The sequence below is a fragment of the Schistocerca nitens genome, chromosome 1, assembly GCF_023898315.1.
Source record: "Schistocerca nitens isolate TAMUIC-IGC-003100 chromosome 1, iqSchNite1.1, whole genome shotgun sequence".
Classification (NCBI taxonomy): Eukaryota; Metazoa; Arthropoda; class Insecta; order Orthoptera; family Acrididae; genus Schistocerca; species Schistocerca nitens.
In genome coordinates this window covers 1,271,961,595-1,271,979,370 of record NC_064614.1, presented here as the reverse complement: position 1 = coordinate 1,271,979,370, position 17,776 = coordinate 1,271,961,595, and positions in this window count along the sequence as shown.

The following is a 17,776-nucleotide window of genomic DNA, read 5'->3' as shown; positions in this document are numbered from 1 at the left end:
GCAGATAACTGAGATGAAACAAACCGAATCTATAACATTTGGCAAATATCCAAATATAATCAACAAATTTCATCAGACTCTCTTGAAATTGGAGAACAGTAAACAGAAGAACACATTCCAAGCTGATCGCTTTTCACAACCTCTACTGCTAGGAAGTCGTACTTATTCAGCAAGTATAATCAGAATTAAAATTTCAGTATCTATTAAATAGTAGAAAATTTCTTTGCTAAATAGTCTTGATAAATTTGAACATGTTCCTCCTGAAATTATCATCAATGTCTGTGAGAGTAATAATTGTATTCTACGCTCTTGAGTAATAACATTAGTAATATTTTTTTACATGTAACACTGATCTAGTAAAATGTGAGATGTTTCTAGGAATGATACTTGAAGGATGTTACCCATATCGAAGACATGATTGTAATGTTATTTAAACTATTTACGATTAATAATAGAAGTTGTGAAAAATGCTTATATTGAGAAAGCTCTTGCATAAGAGGCAAATGTAAATCCTCACAAAAATGAAAATGTATATGATTTAGGCAAAGCTATGGCCTCACTGTGGTTGTGATGTAAGAGAATATCAACAACTAATACGTGAAAGTAATTCATATTACAAAAATACAAAAATATGATATTAAGCAGTGTAAAATGTCAACTCAAAATATGACCTCACTGTGGATATGATGTAAATGAAACATTCATAGCTAGCATATCAATAGAGTTATTCTAAAAAGCTCAAGCTTAAGGTTACTTTCAATAACTAAACTACAGGTATGTAATTTGCGTTTACTACCTTAACTATTCTATAAATTTGAGCACCCATTTCATTCATGCTCTTCTTAGGCGTAGAATTGTACATACCAAAAATGGGAGATTATTGTTTTTGCAACTTCATCATGGTCGCATGAAGGACACATTAAATGCGTAAAGTCACTAAGTCGATGGAGATCATTTAGATACAAAAGATCAAACAAACACTAATACTCGAGACCAGATTGTTTATCACACCAACGATATTATTGCAAAAATTTATGAAGTGGCTTCCAGTATAGCCTATTCATACACAAAAGATTGCCTTAAGTAGCATGTGCAGTTATTTAGCTAATGCCGTAGGAAAATATTGTTCATAGGCTAATATTTACCGAATTATAAGATTAACTACAAAGTCTCAGTATGTGAGAGCATACTGAGACTTTGTAGTGAATCAAGATGGGTCATTGTTCTGTTCAATGACGGTAGATGAAATTACGGGTGTCATGCCAATATTCTGTGACACAGAGAAGGATGAGAAATGAGCTTGTATTTATAAACTTGAAGTAGCAGACACACACGTTATTCGCTAGTGTAGCAGGGAATGGCTGATCTTTTAGTGACACCAGAATTATTTTACACGCCGTTTGGTGGCTTAAGGAGTATGATGTATGACACATACTCAAAGACAGGACGCTAATCGTTATCTTTGGCGCATCAAGTACACGAAAAGTATTTAAGTACATACTCCAATGACAATATGTTGTTTCATTACTCTCAGGGTTGTTCGCTTCTACTTAACTACAAAATTTGTACTTAATTTAATTTATGAAAGGTGAGAATCAGAAATAACTATTTGAGATTCCCGTTGACGTTTATAAGTATTGTTGTATCTCGGGAAGACAAATGTTTTACGTTGGAAGGAAGCAGTAACTTTGATATGTTTTGCAGAATATCTCCTTTCTGCTTGCGTTCTCTTGGATTTTTTTTATCATGCTAGGGCAAAGTTCACACTGGGAACAGATTTGAATTTTATTCTCATTTTAATTACGCTCGATATTCAACATATTACGTACCTTTACCCACCTTTCCTAAACGTGCATGATTGGTAGATAGCGTGAATGTCTGTGTATATACGAATGCTTACACATCGATAAATTTAGATGGTCTTCTTCGGTTCCGTCTTTGGGTCAGGGAATGGCCGTTGGGAATTTTCCCAGAGGCTGCACTGTGGTGGCAGCCTAGCGGGCGTGAGCAGAGGGGAAGAGCTCTGTCTGCTTGTCCATTCTAAATGAGTGGCTTCGCGATTGGATCCTTGAAGATCGTGTGAGCGTGTGGGTGCTATTCTGTCATTCTTTGCAACGGATTAATCTGAGATGTACCCTTTACCCTGTGGTTCCTGCAAGATGCAGTTTCCACCCCAACACGAGTACAGAAGACAGACAGAAAGAGAAATGCCTGAAAAACTTTGAGCAACAAATATCTTCTGGAGTCGTTCGCTGTAAGGAAATGACACAAACATTCACAAAATTTCTTACGTAACCAGTGGGATACTTGGGTACTGGAGTAGTGCTAGTTAGTGTAAGAAAAACATGAAACTAACGAAATTTGTTGTTTATTTTGCAAAAACTCTGAGAAATCACAATGGCACTATTAGTTTTGAACTGAACAATTTATTTCTGGGTTCTTTTCGGAATGTAAAGTTACCTCTTAAGAATAGGATTCGTTAATGAAATTTCTATACAAAGTTTGTTATTGACTTGGCAGAATGGCTGAGAGCCACACCTACTCAACTAGAATAACTATCCGTTAGAATGTTGCTAGGCATGGTCGAGGCTGTCGCGTGTGAAATGCAGTGAAGTGTACTATTGTCGACGAAATATGGGGCTCGCAAGAGCTGTAGCACACAACACGATAAGCTGTGATGACTGCTGTCTGCGTCGCTCGCTGCTGACAAATAAGATAACTCTCGTTCTATCTGGATTGACCTTCGCCAATCAAACTCTCCCTATACCTTGATGAAGTCAAAGACTCCTATTCGCCCCTAGTCTAACTATTGGCATGGTACACCGGTCAGATAACCAGTCCACCGCGATGCCACTAAAAAATTCGCTCAGAGGCGCTTAACTATAACTCTGTCCATTCACACCGCATAATAAGTGTGGCGGCCAACACAGTGAACAATGCTTAATTGCAAGGACTCAATATAGAGTCGCACTCCGATTCGTTCTCGACAGAGGTGCTCTCCCAGTGAAGTACTGAGGAGAGACTTGTTCCGTGCTCTATGAGTACACGTACGAGCGCGCACACTCTCGTTACGTGTTCTCGCTCCAAGAGCGACAACGGAACGGCCCCTCTCCATGCCAGACATGAAGGGGTATATCTTTCGGTCTCTTCCATTACTTCTTCAGCTCAAGGCATCAGAAATATCGTCTGCCAATCAGCATTGCTCTTCTAAAACGGGAGAATGATGTTTCGTTTAAGGCGACCAATCCGGAAATCTGTAGCATCGGCTTTTGGCGTTTGCTGTCTCCCTGTGAAAATCTCTGAAACTGCGTGCTATGTAGTAAAGAATGCATAGGCTGGGCGCTCCCACACAATGTAGCGGAATTTGCTTTTAAGTCAAACACGAGGTCGTTCTTCCTTTCACTCGGGCAAATGCTGTCTGCTCTATGGGTGGTCACCGGCCGACATAGATAGTCTGAGTGATTCTCTGAAGGGACCGGCCCCCTGGCGTGTGGTTTGCATCTCCCAAACTAAAAGCCCCTGTGACCGTCATATCTTCAATGTGTGTGTGCATGCCAGTCTCGAGTATTTCAACCACGGAGAGCATTTGCGATTTACTAGTTATTTTGCATATCGTTTACATAAATTCATACTACATTGACTTTATCTTATCGAGTTTGGGTTCGAATGAAGCGTCTTGATGTGCGGAATATGATTGTGAGGGCGGAATATGTAAGCAATGAAGGTCAGGAGGCCACAGTGTCTTATAATTGTTGCACAAGGAAAACAATTGTTTCAATATTTGACGCTTAGGAAATACTGAAAAGAGAAACCAGGAGCTGTGCCTGCTGTCTCCTGATTGGAGCAGACGCTCAGTTCCACTGCAGAGTCGCTTTGTCCACTGGTCAGTTCGCCACCTCCAAAGTTTTATCTGTCTCTGTCCTTGGAGTTGCTACAGACTGAAAGTTGTTCAAAGTCGGCAAAAGCTGTTCGGGGTCTGTTGAGTGTGACTGCCACTGCTGTGCTCACTTGAAATGAGATTTTATTTGTGAGATAGTAAGTATTTCCATGTTATGAAGTATCTACGATTGTTAACTCATTTGTTGGAAGCATTTCTTGAGCACCTTGCTAGTGATAAATATCTGGTAGTTTAACTAAATTCAGTTAGGGAAGGCCTTGTTCCTCATCCAGTCATGATTTACTTCTTGCAATGCGATCCTTATCATGTTTCTTGATGTCATTCCATTGTCGGCTGCAAGCCAGTTTTCACAGCTTGTCTGCCCTAGAGATGGTAACTTTGTCTTCTGCTCTCTTTAAGTGTCTGGATTTTTGTGTGACTTGAGTGCCCATTTTGAATTTTTCACTTAACATAATCCTCACGCAGTACTGTTGACTAAATTTGTTAAAGCAAACACCCCTCAAGGATCCATAGTGAAAGGACTTTGTACACTATAAGTGTTTACAAGAGTTGAGTATTTCATTCCATTTCGTGAATAAATATAGCTGGGAATCAACCACTAAACCAAACTTCACCCTACAGTACATTGCAGCACACAATCCAATATTCCTTTGCTCATTAACACCAACTGCCTTGTAATTAAAATCTATGAAAAGACACGTTGTATCCCCTCATCGGCCGTCCTGAAGTTTGAGTTAGAATTCCCATTGCACGCTTTAATAAAAAAAATAAATTAGGACCAAATCTAATTAAGATATCGTGTGACTTCAGGCAGTGTGGTGCAGTGGGTGTCAAAGAACGAAAGACATTTGTGGGGCTCTGCCCACTCGCCTCGCATTGGGTGCCTAAAGGATGCTGCGTTCTCGGAATGCTATACAGCAATTCAAGCAAAATCACATTAATAGTTTTTATTACAAACAAGAAGAATGACGAAACTTAACTTGTATTTACAATAAGTGTTTGCAAGCGATGGGCGACATGTATATAAGCGTCCCTTGCTATATACAGTGTTAATACAAGCAATTGATATGGATCACACATCACTGTTACCGTAACACTCTCTGCCGGGCCGTGTTGATGCTCTCCGAATACTGAGCAGCCGAGGCTGGCAGGAGCGGCGCTTGTACTCTCCTCCTGTAGAGGCCGCTGCTGTCGTGGTGCGGTCCTAGTCAGCGGGCTATTGGCTAATGTCGTTTCACCGCCTTCTCTTCTCTTGCGTTCTTCAGCTCCGTTTTGGCGCTTGTTGTTACGCCAGAACAATATTGTGCAGAAGGTAACATGGAACTTCGAAAATGATCACGATACATGCCAAAAGCTCGGGCTGCAGAACACTCAGTTATCAAAATTTCGACGATATCAGTATTTTTTTAAGCAATGGACATGTTTTAACCTAGACGAATCTAGTTAAGGCTAGATGAAACAATTCCTGGTCTCAGCACAGCATAGAAAGACCAGTTCTTTCACAAAGGTTTCAAAGGAATAGGAAATGCAGTTCGTATGTGGCAAATGAAATACCGACTCGCTTAACCTGATGGCCAATTAAATGCAGTTTATAAACGGAAACTGCGAAACTGAACTGTAATCGCAGAAATGCACTCTCCCATCGCATTTTGTGTCTGACCTAGATATACTTTGACAACCCAACATTGCTCGCCAAATACTTAGTGAAGAAAAAATGGGCCTCTCTGATGCAGGATAGTCCTATAAGAGGATCTTTCATTTCACACAAGGACTTCACACACACAAACCCACTCCTGCTTTTATATATTGCTTACTCTGTGGTTTGATTGCGTGTTGTACAATTTCAGCAAGATTAAAATAGAACTGGTTACTCCTTTTTAATGTAACATGACGTTTTATTTAATAACTACTTTTCCTGGCTAGCGATCGTTATTTTGTTAAAGAAATCTCTACTTGGAAACGTGTAGCAATGTTTTCTGTCAAGCAGTGTAAATGCCACTGAGTTCACGCACATAAGTAATCATATACATATCAGCAAACAAGCTAAATGTATGACATGTAAGCTGAACTAAACAAGAGTAATGATTTTTAGTAGTTTTCAGTGCTATTGCATAAGTCCTTTACTAGTTGCAGATCGTTTATCGAATTTAGCGCTGCTGTTATTCCAGGTGGCAAAACTTTTGTTTAAGCAAAATGAACACTTTTGTCACACAATACAACACTACACTAATGTATTTTTTCGAGTCAAAATATTACATAAAAGTCTTTACGAAATAATCAGTCTTCATAATCAGCTTATAAGAATTTGTATTACATAAGCTGAAGTTTCCTTTCATACAAGTTCACAATATTTAGAGATTATTCACAGTCTAACTGGAATTTATCACCTCATATTGGGTTGTGGGCGACGAATACACAATTCTTATCGCTATTATGATCAACTACATTTTTGTCTGTATAGAAAGTCAATTTAAAACTACTGCTGCTATATTGCACTAAGATGGCGGCTAACGTAAGACAACCACTTTTCGATTCTGCTCCAACCCCTGGTTTGCTACTAACAAATAATACATATTAAATCTTTTTGTACCTTCACTACATGCATTAACATTTGAACTATAGATCAATAGCGCTAATGGCTGTGCTCCTTTGTAGCTGATCAGAAAACTTAACATTTACATAGGATGAGAATCACAATGAATTTTTACGGACCTCTGTGTTTCCAGACATCAGTCACATCGTATCAGTACAACAGTTCGAACAAGAAGAAGGATTATTCCAGAAGAATCACAGATAACAAAAGATTGAGATTTCCGTTATCTTTTTCCACAGGTATTGTCTGAGGTATAGTTTCTTAAATAATATTTAATTATGTCACTGACAATAATTATTTATTATTTTATTAACGATGAAGTCCTTCTTATTAATATCACGAGTATGTTCATTCACTTTCCACACACAATGCTGTCGTGAATATTGCTCCGAATAAAACGTAGGCGTGGAGATTACAACTCTCACAGTCTTCTCATAATGTACGAGGAGCAGTCAATAAGTAATGAAAGGCCTTTTCTTGCTCCAACATTGTGCTTAAAAAATGCATATTTTGTTGTGAGACATCGTGGTATATTCCTGATTCACACCCCCCAGTTTCATAGAATTCCGATAGGTGGTGGCGCTACACGTGGCCTTCAAAATGGCGCCTGTAGCGGAGGTGCGTTACAAGCAGAGAGCCATCACTGAGTTTCTGTTGGAGGAGAACTGGAGTATCGCAGATATTCAGGCAGCTTGCAGAATGTCTGCGGAGAGCTGGCAGTGAACAAAATCACGGTGGGTCACCGGGCGAGGTGTCTGCCGTCGTCGCAACGAGGCCTGCCGGCCGGCCGCACACAGTCGGCTCTCCTGCAGTGTTGCCACGTGTGGACTCTCTGTTTCCAAGTGGTCGATGAGTCTCAATCAAATACCATGGTGCACAACTGTACGCCTCTGTTGGTAGTGGTGACTTACTCAAAGCCGTGTGCTGAGATTTCGCACCTTCAGACTTCCATCTGATTGCCCAATGAAGGATGCACTCTGCAGGAAGCAGTACGTGGCTGACGGCGAGCTTACTGACATAGCGAGGCGATGGCTCCAACGTTGGCCAGTAGAAGGCTACCGTGCAAGGCTACAGGCTCTCCCAGCAAGGTGGCGTAAGGCTGTCACACTGAACGGAGATGATGTTGAAAAATAGGATTTTGTAGGAAAATCCTGTGGGCAATAATATGGCGTATTTGAATTCGTAATAATACCAACACGCTTTCAGGAAAAAATGGTTGTGTTACCGAACGCCCCTCATATATATATACAGTCGGCTTCAACGGTACACCGTTTTACATTGTAAGAAAGGACACCTTCCTCTTTCACAGCCTCGTACAGAAAAGAAAGAATACGAAGGCTCTGCTTTCCTTCGAAATTTGTAAAAGCATGTCTAACGTCTGCGCTCTCTTTCCCGTGGTTGGCTCAGGTTATTCACGTCCTGAAGAACTCAAGCAGAGAAAGTACCGTAGCAGATGCTGCAGTGAAAGTCGATCAGTGGGTTCTGCAATAACAACACATGTTCGTCGCGAATAACCGACACATAAGTATCTGAAGGTTAGCAATGTGCAAATAGAACAGACAACTTTCATTTTGATACGACACGTCAAAAGGAATCAAGGAATGCCAGTTTCGAAATGGAGGAAGTGTGGAGGGTTAAAAGTACATCAAATTGATGTAAATTGTGGTTCAAATTTATGTAAATTGCAGTAGTTACGCAGAGCTGAAGAGCTTTACACAGAATAGGCTAGTGCAGAAGACTGCACGAAGCAGTCTTCGACTGATCTCCACAACAACACAGACATGTGTAACGCTAAATTAATTACAGTTGCTAAATTAATTACAGTTGGTAATCAGCTAGATAGGTAAAAAGACGAGGGCTGCTAGAAATCCTTGGGTAACAGAAGATATATTGAACTTCATTGATGAAAGGAGAAAATATAAAAATGCAGTAAATGAAGCAGGCAAAAAGGAATACAAACGTCTCAAAAATGAGATCGACAGGAAGTGCAAAATGGCTAAGCAGGGATGGTTAGACGATAAATGCAAGGATGTAGAGGTTTGTCTCACCAGGGGTAAGATAGATACTGCCTACACGAAAATTAAAGAGACCTTTGGGGAAAAGAGAACCACTTCTATGAATATCAAGATCTCAGATGGAAACCCAGTTCTAAGCAAAGAAGGGAAAGCAGAAAGGTGGAAGGAGTATATAGAGGGTCTATACAAGGGCGATGTACTTGAGGACAATATTATGGAAATGGAGGAGGATGTAGATGAAGATAAAATGGGAGATATGATACTGCATGAAGAGGTGACAGAGCACTGAAAGACCTGAAGTTCGCCGATGACATTGTAATTCTGTCAGAGACAGCAAAGAAAGGACTTGGAAGAGCAGTTGAACGGAATGGACAGTGTCTTGAAAGGAGGATATAAGATGAACATCAACAAAAGCAAAACGAGGATAATGGAATGTAGTCAAGTTAAATCGGGTGATGCTGAGGGGATTAGATTAGGAAATGAGACACTTAAGTAGTAAAGGAGTTTTGCTATTTAGGGAGTAAAATAACCGATGATGGTCGAAGTAGAGAGGATATAAAATGTAGACTGGCAATGGCAAGGAAATCGTTTCTGAAGAAGAGAAATTTGTTAACATCGAGTATAGATTTAAGTGTCAGGAAGTCGTTTCTGAAAGTATTTGTATGGAGTGTAGCCATGTATGGAAGTGAAACATGGACAGTAACCAGTTTGGACAAGAAGAGAATAGAAGCTTTCGAAATGTGGTGCTACAGAAGAATGCTGAAGATAAGGTGGGTAGATCACGTGACTAATGAGGAGGTATTGAATAGGATTGGGGAGAAGAGAAGTTTGTGGCACAACTTGACTAGAAGAAGGGATCGGTTGGTAGGACATGTTTTGAGGCATCAAGGGATCACAAATTTAGCATTGGAGGGCAGGGTGGAGGGTAAAAATCGTAGAGGGAGGCCAAGAGATGAATACACTAAGCAGATTCACAAGGATGTAGGTACTGGGAGATGAAGAAACTTGCACAGGATAGACTAGCATGGAGAGCTGCATCAAACCAGTCTCAGGACTGAAGACCACAACAACAACAACAAGTAGATGTTACTGCTACAGTGTAGTGATAAAGGCAACTGAAATAAATACCCAATAAGACAAACAGAATCGACACTTTCCGACGGAATGTTAAATATCCCTTCTGCCTTATTTGATCTCACTTCCAGAGACCTTTCAAATTCTGAATGTGATGTTGGACACTCTATGTCTTCTGCATGGACTCCGGTTTCATCTTCTATCACAGTAACCGATAAGTCCCCTTTTTCACAGAGACCTTCAATGTGCTCTTTCCTTATGTATATGTACATGTCTAACGATAAGTGTATATATTTAGTACATCTTTAATTCTATTCTTTATTTTATATTTAAGTGTAAATGAAATTTAATGTATTCTCTACTTGTTGTAATGTTTTACATCACATAGTTTCTACACAGTTTGTATGTAAAGATTGCCTTTCGCCCATAGGAAAAGATTTATCTGTGGATAATTTTACTAAGGAGAAAGTGACAAATGAATACTAGTCAGTCGATACTGCACGTACGGGACGTATCATTTTAGTAGCTAAAGAAGTGGAATAGCTAGAATGTAAGTTACAAATCTCTAAATAATTTTTAAAATAATGATCGAAGAAATTGTGAACTTGCTGAGTTGTTGATGCAAAAACATGTAACGTCACACATGGCTTTGACGGTCTGCACAATGTAAACATAGTTGGTGTAGTTAGACAGCTATTGAACTGAAAGTTCCCATAGACTTTGTGAGTTGCACCAATAGCGAGCGAGTAGCCTTGCTTCTATTGGCCAGAGCCCAGAAGCTAACGACGGAGGCCATATTTTACCACATACCACAATCAAATACGTAAATCTGTTTAATGGAACCACTGAGCACACTCCTCCAAAAGGTACGTAAAAACAAATGCAATAACAACAATAACAAAATAGAAGAGAAAGCTAGAGCTGGTAAATGACAACGACTAGCATTAATATTGGTATCAGCAATGTCATCACTGATTGCACACAATCTTAACCGAAACTGCGTTTATTTAGAGAATGAGAAAAGGTGGCGAAAATTCGTTACAAGAACACAAAATTACAATTTGATAACACGGAGAGAGACGGCGCTTTCTGTTGCAGCTTATCTCTAAGAGGTCGGTGAGTTGCTACATCAACGGCAGCTCGTTGGCTGTCGCGGTGTAGTTACAGCACTTCCACCAGTTGTTTATTGCAGTGGTTACATCCTCTTGGTTATCATGTGGCTCTCCTGACAGTATTGTTATCCTCTGCCGTATTCCTTTGCTTACAGTCTTCCAGGACTAATTGTTGCTGCATAGATCCACGATCGAATGTGTGCGACCATAACGTCCATTACACACTTGGTCCTACTTTTATTATTGTTCTGTACACAGTTTTAATGTCGTGTAAAATTCACTTTAACTCACCATTTCCTAAGTTACAGTCCGTCTGTTTTTAGCGTGCATACCATATTTGTAAGTTCACAATTTAACGAGCTAGTTTCACATACACTCCTGGAAATGGAAAAAAGAACACATTGACACCGGTGTGTCAGACCCACCATACTTTGCTCCGGACACTGCGAGAGGGCTGTACAAGCAATGATCACACGCACGGCACAGCGGACACACCAGGAACCGCGGTGTTGGCCGTCGAATGGCGCTAGCTGCGCAGCATTTGTGCACCGCCGCCGTCAGTGTCAGCCAGTTTGCCGTGGCATACGGAGCTCCATCGCAGTCTTTAACACTGGTAGCATGCCGCGACAGCGTGGACGTGAACCGTATGTGCAGTTGACGGACTTTGAGCGAGGGCGTATAGTGGGCATGCGGGAGGCCGGGTGGACGTACCGCCGAATCGCTCAACACGTGGGGCGTGAGGTCTCCACAGTACATCGATGTTGTCGCCAGTGGTCGGCGGAAGGTGCACGTGCCCGTCGACCTGGGACCGGACCGCAGCGACGCACGGATGCACGCCAAGACCGTAGGATCCTACGCAGTGCCGTAGGGGACCGCACCGCCACTTCCCAGCAAATTAGGGACACTGTTGCTCCTGGGGTATCGGCGAGGACCATTCGCAACCGTCTCCATGAAGCTGGGCTACGGTCCCGCACACCGTTAGGCCGTCTTCCGCTCACGCCCCAACATCGTGCAGCCCGCCTCCAGTGGTGTCGCGACAGGCGTGAATGGAGGGACGAATGGAGACGTGTCGTCTTCAGCGATGAGAGTCGCTTCTGCCTTGGTGCCAATGATGGTCATATGCGTGTTTGGCGCCGTGCAGGTGAGCGCCACAATCAGGACTGCATACGACCGAGGCACACAGGGCCAACATCCGGAATCATGGTGTGGGGAGCGATCTCCTACACTGGCCGTACACCACTGGTGATCGTCGAGGGGACACTGAATAGTGCACGGTACATCCAAACCGTCATCGAACCCATCGTTCTACCATTCCTAGACCGGCAAGGGAACTTGCTGTTCCAACAGGACAATGCACGTCCGCATGTATCCCGTGCCACCCAACGTGCTGTAGAAGGTGTAAGTCAAATACCCTGGCCAGCAAGATCTCCGGATCTGTCCCCCATTGAGCATGTTTGGGACTGGATGAAGCGTCGTCTCACGCGGTCTGCACGTCCAGCACGAACGCTGGTCCAACTGAGGCGCCAGGTGGAAATGGCATGGCAAGCCGTTCCACAGGACTACATCCAGCATCTCTACGATCGTCTCCATGGGAGAATAGCAGCCTGCATTGCTGCGAAAGGTGGATATACACTGTACTAGTGCCGACATTGTGCATGCTGTGTTGCCTGTGTCTATGTGCCTGTGGTTCTGTCAGTGTGATCATGTGATGTATCTGACCCCAGGAATGTGTCAATAAAGTTTCCCCTTCCTGGGACAATGAATTCACGGTGTTCTTATTTCAATTTCCAGGAGTGTATATGAAACACATCAAATGTTTCCAAAAAGACCCTTAATGTTTTAACATGTGCAGGACTTCATTAAATTGTAAATATAACAGGAATTTAAGTTGTGTAACTCCATTAGAAGCAAACGATTTGGTTCCAATGGCGATGGCCTCTGTCCACTCGGGTATGCGTAGTCACTGCCGTTTATAGCACCCCACGAAGCTCGCAGTATTCAAACAGTTTAACATCTTCTTTCATAATGTTCACATTAATGCCCAGCCGAAATGTGTGTGAAACACAAGAACTCATCCATAAGTTTGGCGTGTGCTTCTACCTGAAGCGGTACTATCACGTTACGCAGCACACCCGTCTGTACACGTCGCATAACACGCACATTGACTCTCTCTGCTTGACAACTGCTATAGATATTTCTCGTGCGTAACAGTTCGTAAAACAGCTCTGCATATTGTTTTCAGTTTTACATGCTGCATGTAACAGAAGCATTACAAGTAAGATCAGACAGAAGTTCAAATGTTTGCATTCTCCATTAATAATTTATTCGTGTAGCAAAATAAATAAAATAAAACACGGTTACATTTCATACTACAGAACAAAAAAGAATTCTAAACCATCAAAGATCTATTACATATAGCGTCAAAAGAAGAGAATGAAAAGAAAGAAGAAAAATTTTATCACTTGGAATCAGAAAAATCTCGAGCCGAGCTGATAGACACTCGCTTCACAGCGACTGCATTGCAGGTATTGAAAGAACCGTCCGTACTCGTGTCTGTAGGGTAAGGGATCGCAGAGGTCCAGGAAGCGACGCGACCAAGAGTTTCAGACGCAGCTTCAGTGTCTATCTAAGAATGAAGTTGAAACAGTCAAGAAAGATTATTATTTGTTTTTGGTGACCGAATTTAGCAGCATAACTGTCGTTGGTAAAGTGGCAGTGTTGGTATCATTGGTGAAATAATACTGTATGCTAGGTATCAGTCAGTTGTCTAAAGTAAACAAGGTTGGACTAAGGACTGCTCATCACTCAGGAGCTCGAAGGATAATTTACCACCCAACTCCATGCAGTGACACACATGGTGTAATTAAAAGTTAACTTTCCACCAAGGCAAACAAATTTGAAATTTAGTGGACGGTCTTCAAATTTTCTCGTTTTATTTAAAATTAAAAGAAGTAATGTTTTTGTCTGCAACTATCTCCTAAGCGTATTCGTGGATAAGCCAGGCTGACATAAAATTCCCGAGAGGGGTAGCAGTACTATTCAGTACTCATGCACACAAAACTACGAAAAACTGACTGATTCAGCCTTATATCATTTTAAACTCGCCAGCTACACCGGTACTGCGAAGAGCTGAAAGCAGTGGTAAACTGCAGGCGTTATACTTCTCAAGGCCTTGCAGCTCTCCTGCACCTCACAGTTACGGTATCCTGCTGAGTGGAATGTTGTCCCCTACAAGAAAGTCAGGCCAGGAACTGACCGGAGCGATGTTGACATACGAAGCGACAAATCTGACGCTTAGACAATTAGTTGCCTCAATCGTGAAGGTAGGTTAGAGAACTAGGAAAGAAAAACGAGATGAGTGAATCTGGATGGCCGGAGGAACGGGATTCCTTGTATAATGTTATTAACACACAATCATTAGGGATAGTGAAGGAGAATATCTAACTGTGAATAAGAAACTAGAAACGAGTGTGAATTATTACCAACAGCACAGTGAACGCATTACGGTAGCCAAGATAGACCCGAAGCCACCAGTCACCACGGCAATACAGAAATACTAATCCAGTAGCTCCGTAGACTGAGAAACCAAAATATTTAGTATCTAGTGTGAGACAAGAATTTGAAATGGAGGACTTTATTTCGATAGTAGGAAACGAAAGGGAAGGACAAAATAAGGGCAAAATAATAGGGAAACATGGACTAGGGCGAAAGGAAACGAGAGGAATCTGGTGGAATTTGGCACTGAGATCAGTTTAATCATCACGAAATAAGACTTTGCATGTGTAAAATACCACGAGGCACCGAATCTATCGGAAGCTCACATAATTTTAGGATAGATTTTAAGAAACTAGATTTTAAACCGCAAAATTTTTCAGTTAACAGATTTAGTCTTCAACCACAGTTTATTAGTCATCAAATATATAATAAATTTGAAGAAATTAAAATGAATTAGATAATACAAGAGATGGAGAAGTTCAAACAACCATTACTTGTGAGTTCCAAAGGAGCATTATGAAGTAATAAAATGAAATAGTGGAGAGTGTTGTGTCCTGCCCACTCGTCAGATACAGGGTGCCTAGGAAGCCTGCCTTCTCAGATCGCTAGACAACAATTCAAGCAAATCGTCTCAGTGAAGTTTATTGCAGTACGATAAATGACAATACTTGCTTTGATAAATGTTCAGTGAGACGTCGCAAGCAAAGAGCGGCATGAAACATAAGCACTCTCTGCAGTAGATACAATTCGTAGCACAAGAGAAGGAATACTGTTTTCAAGTCACTGCTGTAGAAGTCGTAGACCACCTGGACTCCGACTCGGGGCGCCGCGCGTGTATCCCCCTCGTGCAGATGGCGCCACTCTCTCGCTGTCGTCCTACAGAGGGGTCGGTCAGCGTCCTGTTGGCTGACGTCGCCTCGCAGCCCTCTCTGCTGTAACGTTCCTGGCCGATGTGCCTGCGCTTGGCGTTACGCCGGAACGGAAACGTTTATAATAACTGAAGAACCGGTACTTTCAAAGATGGATTAGTCAAGGTTGCAAGTAAAAAAATTAAGCAAAGAGGCAAGTCCCATCAAATATCCTTGTAACACAAATCTTATGGGACTTAACTGCTAAGTTCATCAGTCCCTAAGCATACACACTACTTAATCTAAATTATCCTAAGGACAAACACACACACACACACACACACACACACACACACACACACACACACACACACACACAAGCATGCCCGAGTTAGGACTCGAACCTTCGCCGGGACCAGCCGCACAGTCCATGACTGCAGCGCCTGAGACCGCTCGGCTAATCCTGTGCGGCCAAGAACTTTAGTACATAAGTCTAAACCACGCAGCTGGAATAAACGAAATTCCTCCAGAATTATTAAGCTCCTTCAGAGAACAAAATACAAGAGAAATATTCTACATGATTTACAAGACCTGTAAGACAGGAGGAATATTCTCAGAATTCTAGCTGCATGTAAGAACTCAAATTTCAAAGAACGCAGGAGCTGCTTAGAACTGTATACATTACCAAAATATTTAGTATCTAGTGTGAGACAAGAATTTGAAATGGAGGACTTTATTTCGACAGTAGGAAACGAAAGGGAAGGACAAAATAAGGGCAAAATAATAGGGAAACATGGACTAGGGCGAAAGGAAACGCTGAACAGGCGTCTCCTTTTTCATGAAACAGGATACTCGCTGCAGTATTCCACTGATGCAAGTGTACAGAAACAGTTAGTGCATTCTACCTCTGTCTCTGCTTCCCAATTGACAGACTGAAGAACGAAATTTTCTGCTGTTACATTTGTAAGAACACAGTCTCATTGAATTTTTTAAATAACATCATATTCACTGTGTGGTGTCACCGCCAGACACCACACTTGCTAGGTGGTAGCCTTTAAATCGGCCGCGGTCCGTTAGTATACGTCGGACCTGCATGTCGCCACTGTCAGTGATTGCAGACCGATCGCCACCACACGGCAGGTCTAGAGAGACTTACTAGCACTCGCCCAGTTGTACAGCCGACTTTGCTAGGAAAGGTTCACTGACAAAATACGCTCTCATTTGCCGAGACGATAGTTAGCATAGCCTTCAGCTACATCATTTGCTACAACCTAGCAAGGCGCCATTACCAGTGTATATTGAAATGGAGATTATATCTGTACAAGAGCGATGTACACCGATTATGGATTAAAGTTAAGTATTACAAGATTTTCGTACTTTATTGCAATTCTCAAGACATTGTCCTGTTCCGGACTTCACGCCGGTCTGCGTGTATTTAAACGCGTGCATTTCGACCTCCTCTAGCAACACGGTGTTGGCTCTTCTGCCAACACTTCACACTGTATTGTTTATTTCATTTTCCACGATTGTAATTTCCATCTTAAATTCATTTACAAGTGGATAAAGGAGCTGAAAACACAGCAGTAGCCATTAATAAAACGAGTGAAAAGAAATGTTAACCTCTAAGACCTTGTCCTACGTGCGCGACAGGAGCGAGCGACAGCGCGTGAGAGCTGCAGGTGACAAAACACAACCGCAGGTGTAGTTACGGAAGGGTCCTACGTGAGCGACATCTGTGTCGCTGCCTGTCGGCTGCTGCAACTGGCGACGTTTGAGTCTCGCCGCTGCAGCACGCGCGACACAGAGCGACAGCCACGTGTCTTCTCGGCAAAGCAGTGGAGCGGACGCGACGGCAGCTATGAATTACTTAACATCCGATTTTAAGAAAAGTATTCGGTGAAGAAATTTGATTCTTCCGCAACCTAAGGCTTCATATCTTTAAACGATAAAGGTCTGATTTATTTTCGTTATTCCTCATAGTTACTGGGCTGCACGAAATTGAGTACGTGGCTGCACGAAATTCTTAAGCATTTCCAAATAACATTGTGTAGACTTTCCGTATAGCTCATTTAAGGGCATACATTATTGCGTATGAAATGTAATCAATATATCTAAATTGTATTTAACGTTGAGAGCGTAATGGTGTCTCTTTTCATTCTTGAGATATTGGTTGTTATATCCGCTGACGGGTCGCTCTCGGCGCGTCCGAACCTTTCCTGCGCTTCGGGAATCAAGTGGTCGTAAAAATAGCCGTATCTCATAAAAGGTTCAAGATATTGAACCACGAATTTTGGAAATGTCAGTACACAGAAAGGACTACTTTATCATATGATTAACACTCGATACGTTTTTGTAATCGCGTGAGCAGAGCGAAAACAAGACTTCCTATAACTTACACCATGAGGTTTTGTCCAAATTTTCATAGCCGAACAAAGGGAGGGAAACAGGTAAACGAGGTATAAAAGTGACCAGCATGACGTCTAGTTTTGCATGAAAATATTTAACTGCCTGAATGTAATCAAGGTAATTAACGAAAACTTCATTAAGAAGCTGAGGGAAAATTGGAATATTTGACGGAAAGCTGCTGTAAATAAAGTGTCAAAAATTTCATTTGTTCAAGACCTACCTATTTTGCACTTAAAAAGATACATTGGTGCGGTATTTAAATGTCAAAAAGGCTTCCTTCGAATCAAATACGTTAGGAAGGTAAACGAGGAGTCAGTAACATGCGTACAGAATAA